We start from the raw sequence: 9,365 nt of genomic DNA on the forward strand, positions 1-9,365 counted from the left end.
GCGTCTGAACCCCCTCTTTTAGTTATATATATATATATATATATATATATATATATAATGCTGAAGTCCTTGGCATAGACATCTGTAGCAATTAACTTGTCGTTTTTGAAGAAATATGTACCAACATGTACATGTTTTAAGGAAAGAAATTGATGGACATGACATGTGATAAAGAAATTGACTGACATGATATATTTCAGCCATATATTTTTGAATATATATGTCGAGCAAGGGCGGAACTACATACAACAGTGGGGGGACATTTTTTGAAATTTTCATTAAAATAGGTATATTTATATATTTGCTTCTTAAATTTAGAAATTTGTCCCTCCAAATTTAGAAATTTGTCCCCCCAAATTAATTTTTTACTTCCTTGTGTTTGTCTGCAACAAGACTTTGTTTTTAGCTTTTATTGTTGTTAATTAACTTAAATATTTGATGGGTTTGGATTCATTAATTTATTTGGCATTCTTTCACTTGTTAGTGGTAATAAGTAACTATAATAAAATTTTAACAAAAATGACTTGTGATTTACTATGAAATTATATCTACGTATTTGGTAGGTGCTATTATAATCACGTTCAGGTAGGATAGCCATAATTAGTCTCTCCAGCCTACTCTTTCAATTAAAAAAAAAAAATCGTCCCCCCACACTCAAAATTCTGGTTCCGCCCCTGATGTCGAGGCAAACACCCAGAAGCTACATGAAGAAATGGACAACCACGTTCCTTGGCACTGTTGGTTTGCCATCGTTTTACCAGGAATGGTTGAACTTGCAGTCTTGCACGTAAAGTTGGTGTGCGGCTTGTCTTCCTCCCTGAGTCCAAAGGGTCGTGTCAGAACTATTCAACATGCAGCAACAAATTCTTGAAAAGTAGTCTTTTCGTTTTATATTGATTGGTTTACTTTGATTTGACAGCTAATTTTGATGTTTAATTTTGGTTTGATTTTTTTTTAACCCTCTTCAGACTCCAGCTCTTCTAAATTTGTCACTGGGTACGTAGGGCAAAGAGGGCCTAATTTTTTTTTTTTTTTTAGGCCAGGGGCCAAATAAAATTTATATCAAATTATACTCTAGCAATTTTTTTTTTTTTTTTTCCTAACAAATTTGAGGGGCCTTGGCCTATACCAGCCACCCCTCCGTCTCTGTCACACGTAGTACTCCAAGAGAGGACACATACTCTTCCATGCGCTAATTTCAGAGCTCCGCTTAATTTGAAGATTCAAAGCTGAAGTTCTTTTTATTTTCGCCCGAAACCATTCAACTGAAGTAGACAGCTTTCGGCTGGTGTTGACGGACTAGGTTTAAGCAATATAATCTACAAATTGTAAGACTTAAGAATTAACAGGCTCAGGAAAAAAAAGAAAAAAACAAGAAAACAGAAGATGAGAAAGAATATATTCTTTCTATTAAACGCATGTGAAATTGATATTCAGCGCATCCAGGGCATGTGAAACTGCAAATCTATTAAACGTGATTGACGGTCAAAGGAACAAGTTCAAGAATTATTATAAATAGCACACATTTGCTTGTTAACGCTCACTCAAGCATTTGATAATACAATATATAGCTTATCTTTTGCTGTAATGGATTTATCATCAGTACAATCCTCAATCCAATCTCTAGTTAATGAGATGAAGGAAGAGACGTTCTCATCAAATTGTGATCCCTACTCCTTCATTTCTGCTTCTGCTTATGACACTGCATGGCTAGCCATGATTCCAGATCCACACCAACCTTCCCAACCCATGTTCAACAATTGCTTGGATTGGGTGCTTTACAACCAGGAAGATGAAGGATCTTGGGGAGAGCATGATGCCCATGGCGTCCCCACCATTGAGTCCCTTGCTGCAACTCTTGCTTGCATTATTGCACTCAAAAAGTGGAATGTCGGGACATTATGCATAGAGAAAGGTACGTACATCCTGATGCTGTGTACAAGAATCAGCCATATATATACTTATAATATACATATAATGCTACAGTTTCAACTAAATTATTTTTTACACGTGTTAGCGTGTTATATATTGGAGGTTATTAAAATTATTTTTTTAGTAATTAATGATGTGTCTTTAATCACATATTATTAACATATGTTGTTTGGTAATATGCTTTTGGTTTGGAGATGTCGCTGATAATTTATTGGCTTTATAAACTAATTAGATTAATTTATTTTATTTTTAATTCAGGTTTGGCATTTATCCATGCAAACACGGGGAAGCTTCTCCGAGAAACGAACAACCACGTTCCCCGCTGGTTTGCCATCGTTTTCTCAGGGATGGTTGAACTTGCACGTGCGGTTGGTGTGCAGCTTGTCTTCCTCCCTGGGTCAAACGGAGTCGTGTCAGAACTATTCAACACGCGGCAACAAATTCTTGAAAAGTAGGATCCTTTGTTGTCTTTTAATTTTGTTTTGATTGGTTTATGCATGATGTTTGATAAAAACAAGAAACGTAATTAATTTGCATGATTTCTTTCTTTGTAGGGAGAAGGATGCGGATACGTACCAAAGTCTGCCATTGCTTTCATATCTTGAAGCACTGCCTGCATCTTATGAGATTGATGAAGATGATATAATCAAGCATTTGAGCAGCGATGGGTCTTTGTTCCAATCCCCCTCTGCCACAGCATCTGCATTTATGGCCACTGGAAACAAACACTGCGTGGCTTATTTGCTATCACTTGTTCAAAGATGTAATGGTGGAGGTTAGAAATTAAAGGTTCAATTAGCCAAAGAATGCTTATCAGTTTCTGCTTTTGATCTTTTTTGTGATAAAAATTGATTTTTATTGCAGTTCCTGCAACCTATCCCATGGATGAAGAGCTCATAAAGCTTTGCATGGTTAACCACTTATTCAGGTTGGGCCTGGCTGAGCATTTTATTCTCGAGACGGAAGACGTTTTGGCACAAGTTTATAGGTAGCAAAATGATTAAATTCATCATTTTTTTCGATCAATTTTTTCTTTTGGGATAAGCAGTAATTAATTTAATATTGCATCAAAGTAAAAAGTCTTGAATTCGAATCTTATATCTTTTGATTAATTAACTTTTTATTTCAATTAATTAAATATTTCACATGTTGGATTTTTAAAATTAAATCGAAACCGTTAAAAATACATCACGTAAGCCAAATCCATTTACTAGTAGTTTGTTCTGCATAACTTTCAGGAATTACATGAATCAAGAATCATGGGCAAAACCAAGAAATTACTCAGTTGCAGGACAGCTGTTTAAAGACTCGTTAGCATTTCATCTCCTGCGGATGCATGGGTATGATGTATCATCTGGTGTGTATCTGGATCCAATTTTAGAAATCCATCTTATTTTCTCTCAAATGTTTTCGTATGTAAATTTACCAATTACTTTGCATGATTTGCGTGTGCAGATAGCTTTTGCTGGTTCTTGCAACATGGAGATATTCCGGATCAAATAGAAAACAACCATGAATACTTCTCAAGTGCAATGCTTAATGTCTATAGAGCTTCAGATCTTACTTTTTCAGGAGAATATGACATTCAGGAGGCTAGATCATTTTCAAAGAAATTACTTGAAAAACCCACATCATCAAGCTTGCCGAAAGTGGTAATTCATTCATTATTTTAACAGACAATTTTGTAATCATTCAAAGCCTTATAAATAATTCAAAGAAACAAATAAAGAACAAGATAAGACAGTTTGTCATTACTAAAGAATAAGGGTAATTGTATAATAAGTTTCTGAGTTAACCCCTTAAAATTTAAAAATCTTTTTAAGTTTTTTTTTTCTCGAAAATTTACTCTCTAGGTTAATCGAAATAACAATAAAATCTCTACCGTCAAAATTTTTTAACAGTCGTTAGTTCCAACCAAAACGCACTGTTTCACCTCATTAAAATATTATTTTTTAATTTAATTTTAAAATTTAAATCTAAAAATAAAAAAAATTAAATCGCAGGCCACCCCAAACCCCCTGGGGTTAGGGGTGTCAACCCAGTCCGATTAATTTTGCCGATTTTTTGGCCAAAACCGAAACCGAACCGGGGTCTTAGTTACCGGCCGGTTCCGGTTTTTACCCGGTCCGGTAACCAGTTAAAATTTTTTTTTTTTTTTTTTTTTTTTTTTTAACCTCATGAAAAAAAAGAAAGAAGGAAAATAGAAATAAAGAGAAGACACAAATAACCCTCTTAATTTAACTATGACAAAGAAATAATAAGGCCTAACCGTAAATCTACACCATCATACAAAAAGTAAGTGAGATGAAATACCCAAAAATCCATTTAAACTAATTCAAATTCATTATTTCCTTACTAATTAAATTGGGTGAGCTTAATACCAAAGGGCAAAATAATAATTTGGCGCCATCAAAGAAAAATCACTATTATAGAGGCATTGGCTCTTTTGTATATTAATTTAATTTTATATATATATTAAAAAATTATTATTATATATAAATGCACTTGGTTCCGGTTTCCCGGTTTTTACCGGGTGCCCAAAACTGGGACCGGAACCGTGGTCCCCAGTTTTTGATTTTTTTGCAACCAGAATCGGCTCTCCGGTTTCCCAGTTCTGGTTCCCCAGTAATTTTTGATACCCCTACCTGTGGTGGCCGCAAGACACCCCATGGGCGGTTTGGGGTGGCTTGTGGCCACCCCTAACCACCCATGGGGTGGCCGCGAGCCACCCCTAGGGTGGAGGGGTGGTCTGCAGACCACCCAAAACCACACATGGGGTGGCTTCAATTTAAATTTTAAATTTTATTTATTTTTTAGATTTAAATTTTAAAATTAAATTAATAAAAAATTAATATTTTAATGAGGTGAAACAGTATGTTTTGGTTCGGACTAACGGCGGTTAAAAAATTTTGACTGTATAGATTTTATTGTCATTTCGATTGACCTATGAAGTAATTTTTAGAAAAAAAAAAAAAAAAAAAAAAGACTTAAGGATTTTTAAATTTTGGAGTGTCGACTCAAGGACTTATCGTACAATTACCCAAAAGACAAATATTTAAGGTACTGTCTATCATTCATTTTTGCTATTTGGGGAAACTTCATTTAATTTTTCCTAGATTTCCATCATTTTTGTAATTATTCTTATAAAGTTCAAAAACTCTTAATTTAATATATCGAACATTTAATTTTTTGCAATATTACATCTCCATTAGGTTTTTCATTAAATCATAACCGACAAATTTCAAAATTACCAAAATAGCCCCATTTATTTTTTTGAAAAAAAAAATTGCAAAAATTCAGACGTTGATCAATCTTTAACATAATTTACAAAAATACAAATACCTTATTAAATCTTTGCAATTCTCTTTTAGTTTTTTAATAAAAAATTAGGATATTTTGAAAAATAAAAATCAAGATTTAATGAAGAAACCAAACGGATGGGTGACATTACAAAATATTAGAAGTTTGATACAATAAATTGAGAGATTATAAACTTTGAAGAAGTAGCTACAAGAGTGAATCGTAATGGAAGTTCAGGGGATTAGTTAATTAAGTCAAGATTTCCCTAACTTTACATTATCTACATGTTGATATGTTCTGCAAAACGTCTCGTAGATTGAGCATGAGTTAAGACTTCCATGGTTTGCTCGACTGGATCACTTGGAACATAGGATGTGGATTGAAGAAAAGGATTCGAATGTTCTCTGGATGGGAAAAGCTTCTTCCCATAGGTATATATGCTGCTTCATTTTAATTTTTACTATTTTGACCCATGTTCTTCACATCCCCTCACTAATCTTCTGAACTCAGGTTATCATGCCATCTAACGGATGAACTTGTAAGTCTTGCCGTGCAAAGCTATGAGTTTAGGCAGTCAGTATACAAGAATGAACTTGAGGAACTCAAAAGGTATATATATATGTGTGTGTGTGTGTGTGTGTGTGTGTGAATAAATATGCTAATTAATATTTTCTTACTTTCTCCACAATATGTGTCTTTCTTTGTCGACACAGGTGGTCCAAGGATTGGGGTCTTAGTGATATGGGATTTGGTCGAGAGAAAACTACATATTCTTACTTTGCTATTGCCTCTTGTTGTTCCTTGCCTTATGATTCTGACATACGCATGATGGTCGCAAAGAGTGCAATACTCATTACTGTCGCTGATGATTTCTTTGACATGGAAGGTTCTCTAATTCAGTTGAAGGATCTCACTGACGCAGTTCAAAGGTACGTAGCCATTTGATCTCACTGATCGATGATTTCTTTGACATCACTTTGCTGCCTCTAATTAATTACTATTTCTCTCATGGAATATATATCAGATGGGATAGCAAGGGTTTGAGCGGCCATAGTAAGATTATCTTTGATGCCCTTGATAATCTTGTAAGTGAAATTGCAACAAAATACCTCCAACAACAAGGACGTGACATAATAAACAATCTTCAAGATCTAGTAAGCCGATACTTATTAACCTCATTAAATATCATATCTATTAATAAACTGACAAATTATGTCTGTTTTGTTTTGTGTGAAGTGGTATGAAACGTTTGCTTCGTGGTTTACGGAATCCACGTGGGGTAAAATTGGAAGCATACCTTCAATGGATGAGTACCTTGAAACTGGCATGACATCCATAGCCACACACACCATTGTTCTTCCAGCTTCATGCTTCTTGAACCCAAGTTTACCAAATTCCAAACTCAGGCCCCAACAGTATCAAAGCATTACAAAACTACTCATGGTTATTGCTCGTTTGTTGAATGACGTACAAAGCTACCAGGTATCTTTATATTCCTTCTTAGTTGCTTTGGTTCCAGCAGTCTTATGAAATATTCTAAGGATCTAATAACAAGTACATAATGACAGAAGGAAAAAGATGAAGGGAAACTAAACTCCGTTTTGCTCTACTTGAAAGAAAACCCGGAGGCAGACATTGAAGACTCAGTCGCTTTTGTGAGAGAGATTCTCGATAAAAAGAAGAAAGAGTTTCTCCAACATGTTCTGATGGATGGATATAGTGATTTGCCGAAGCCATGCAAGCATCTCCATCTATCTTGTTTGAAAGTATTTCAGATGTTCTTCGACTCTACCAATAGATATGATTCCAACACAGAAATGATTCAAGACATTAGTAAGGCACTCTATAATCCTATTGAAGTTGGAAACTCAAAGCGTCTGAAGCCTCTGCCGCTTCAAACTAGAACAAAGAAGGAATATCTGACAATCAACTCCTACTTCAACCGGCCCTCCAAGCATTACATGAGCAGAAGTTTTGCAACACGACAGATTTCTTGGCCCGCTTCAAGAGATAATGGACTTGGGAAAATGTTTATACCACCAAAAATTAGATTTTGCTTTACCTAATCCATCCCTCTACCTCCTACAATTGCTAAACATTGTATCTATAATAATGTCGTTGTGACATGTCACATGAAGTCTATAAAAGGCTGCTGGACAGTAAGAAGTAATGTTGAATTATATAATAATGAAGTCAATAATTGTCTACTATGGTTTTAGCCAATCTTGTTTGATGAGCTTTACTGTGTTAGAGATAAAGATGAACCTCACACTCAACCGTGTTCTTCATTAGATCAACAACCAAAGAAACCAAGTTCAACCAAAAGTCTAAGATAATACTTATCTTATAATTCTAGAGTTATGTTTATCTTGTAGTTCTAGAGTTAGTTTAATTTTCATATATGTAATCATCTAATTAGATAGAGCTCAAGTTGTATAGAAACACTAGGTTGTACATGAAGTCTATATATTGAATATCATACGTGCTAGCTTAGGTATTCAAACCCAAAAGCACTTTCAAATCTTTCATGGTATCAAAGCTTGACAAAAAGCTCACGCTTATTCGTTCCTATGGCTGCTGCTTCATATGCGTTCCCGAATGTTTCTCACTTAGTTTACATTAAATTAGATTGTGGTAACTACACCCAGTGGTTAACTTAGATTGAGCCTGTTCTTAGGGTCAATGAATTGATGGGTATTGTTAGAATATATTATTTCCTTTGTTATAATATTTTATATTTCCATTATTTAATTTGTAATGTAGGGTTTATTTCTTTCCTTATGTATTTTAGAGTTTAATTTGGGTTTCTTGGTCACTACTCATCGTCTCTCTATAAATAGAGAGTTATGTAATATTGATTGATACGGTGAATATACAAGATGTAGCTCATACGTCTCTCTCCGCTTCCGCTCTCTTTTGTTTCTCTTTTATATTTTAGTATTTTATATTCTATATATATTTCAACATGGTATCAGAGCCACGTTTCTGTTTCTGTGGCTTTCAATAAAAGTCTTATGACGTTTCTATGGTGTTTTCTAGCATTCTCTTCTGATGATCTCTTAATTTTGTTATGATCCACGGCTTTATTCATTGGCGAATCTTGGCACAATGCGGTTTTGGCCCTTCACAGGAATTTTAATGGCTAGTTTTCGTTCTCCGGCCTCATTGTCAATTGTGGCTTGGCCCTTCACCGGATTCTTTTAGTGGCTTGTCTCCGTTCTCCGGTATTTCTCCGGCCTTCACTTTCAACTTTTCTCGTCTTTGTTATTGGCAAACCCTGGCACAATGTGGTTTGGCCCTTCAAGGGATTTAATGACTAGTTTTCGTTCTTCGACCGTCATTGTCAGTTGCGTCATGGCCCTTAACTGGATTCTTTTAGCAGCTTGTCTCTGGTCTCCGGTATTTCTCTGGCCGTCACTTTCAGCCTTTCTCGCCGGCATTGTATTGATCCAACCATTGACTTCAGAGGCCTTCAATTTATTCTCTTTTCCAAACTCAAGCTTACACCTTGAGTTTGAGGAGGGATGTTAGAATATATTATTTCCTTTGTTAGAATATTTTATATTTTCATTATTTAATTTGTAATGTAAGGTTTATTTCTTTCCTTATGTATTTTAGGGTTTAATTTGGGTTTCTTGGTCACTACTCATCGTCTCTCTATAAATAGAGAGTTATGTAATATTGATTGATACGGTGAATATACAAGATGTAGCCCATACGTCTCTCTCCACTTCCGCTCTCTTTTCTTTCTCTTTTATATTTTAGTATTTTATATTTTATATATATTTCAACAGCCACCAACACATCTCCCTGCCTCATCGGAAAAAAGATGAGCCAGCTAGAAATCCTACTTATTCCCTTTGGGTTAAGAAGGATCAATCCATTCTTGGTTGGATTAACGCCACTCTGTGCTATCCACCATTTATGGCCTCCACACTTCTCGTGAGGTGTGGCGTTTCTTGGCAACTCAGTTTGCTTCTCTATCAAGAACCTGTCTTGCACAAATCAAGCACCAACTACTAGGGCTGGGCACGGGTCGGTTCGGGGCGGGTTTGGAGTTTTTTACCACCCGACCCGTGCCCATCGGGTTTGATAAACCCTTACCCGTTACCCGGGTTGTATGCACTAAAACC

General features: G+C 35.4%; 1 pseudogene; it reads left to right on the forward strand.

Annotated features, from left to right (window-relative positions):
• Nucleotides 1-1,587: 1,587 nt before the first annotated feature.
• Nucleotides 1,588-7,298, forward strand: LOC132172892 ((E,E)-geranyllinalool synthase-like; annotated as a pseudogene).
• The last annotated feature ends 2,067 nt before the right edge of the window (nucleotides 7,299-9,365 follow it).

Source organism: Corylus avellana, chromosome ca2 (genome assembly GCF_901000735.1).
Source record: "Corylus avellana chromosome ca2, CavTom2PMs-1.0".
NCBI classification, from domain to species: domain Eukaryota; kingdom Viridiplantae; phylum Streptophyta; class Magnoliopsida; order Fagales; family Betulaceae; genus Corylus; species Corylus avellana.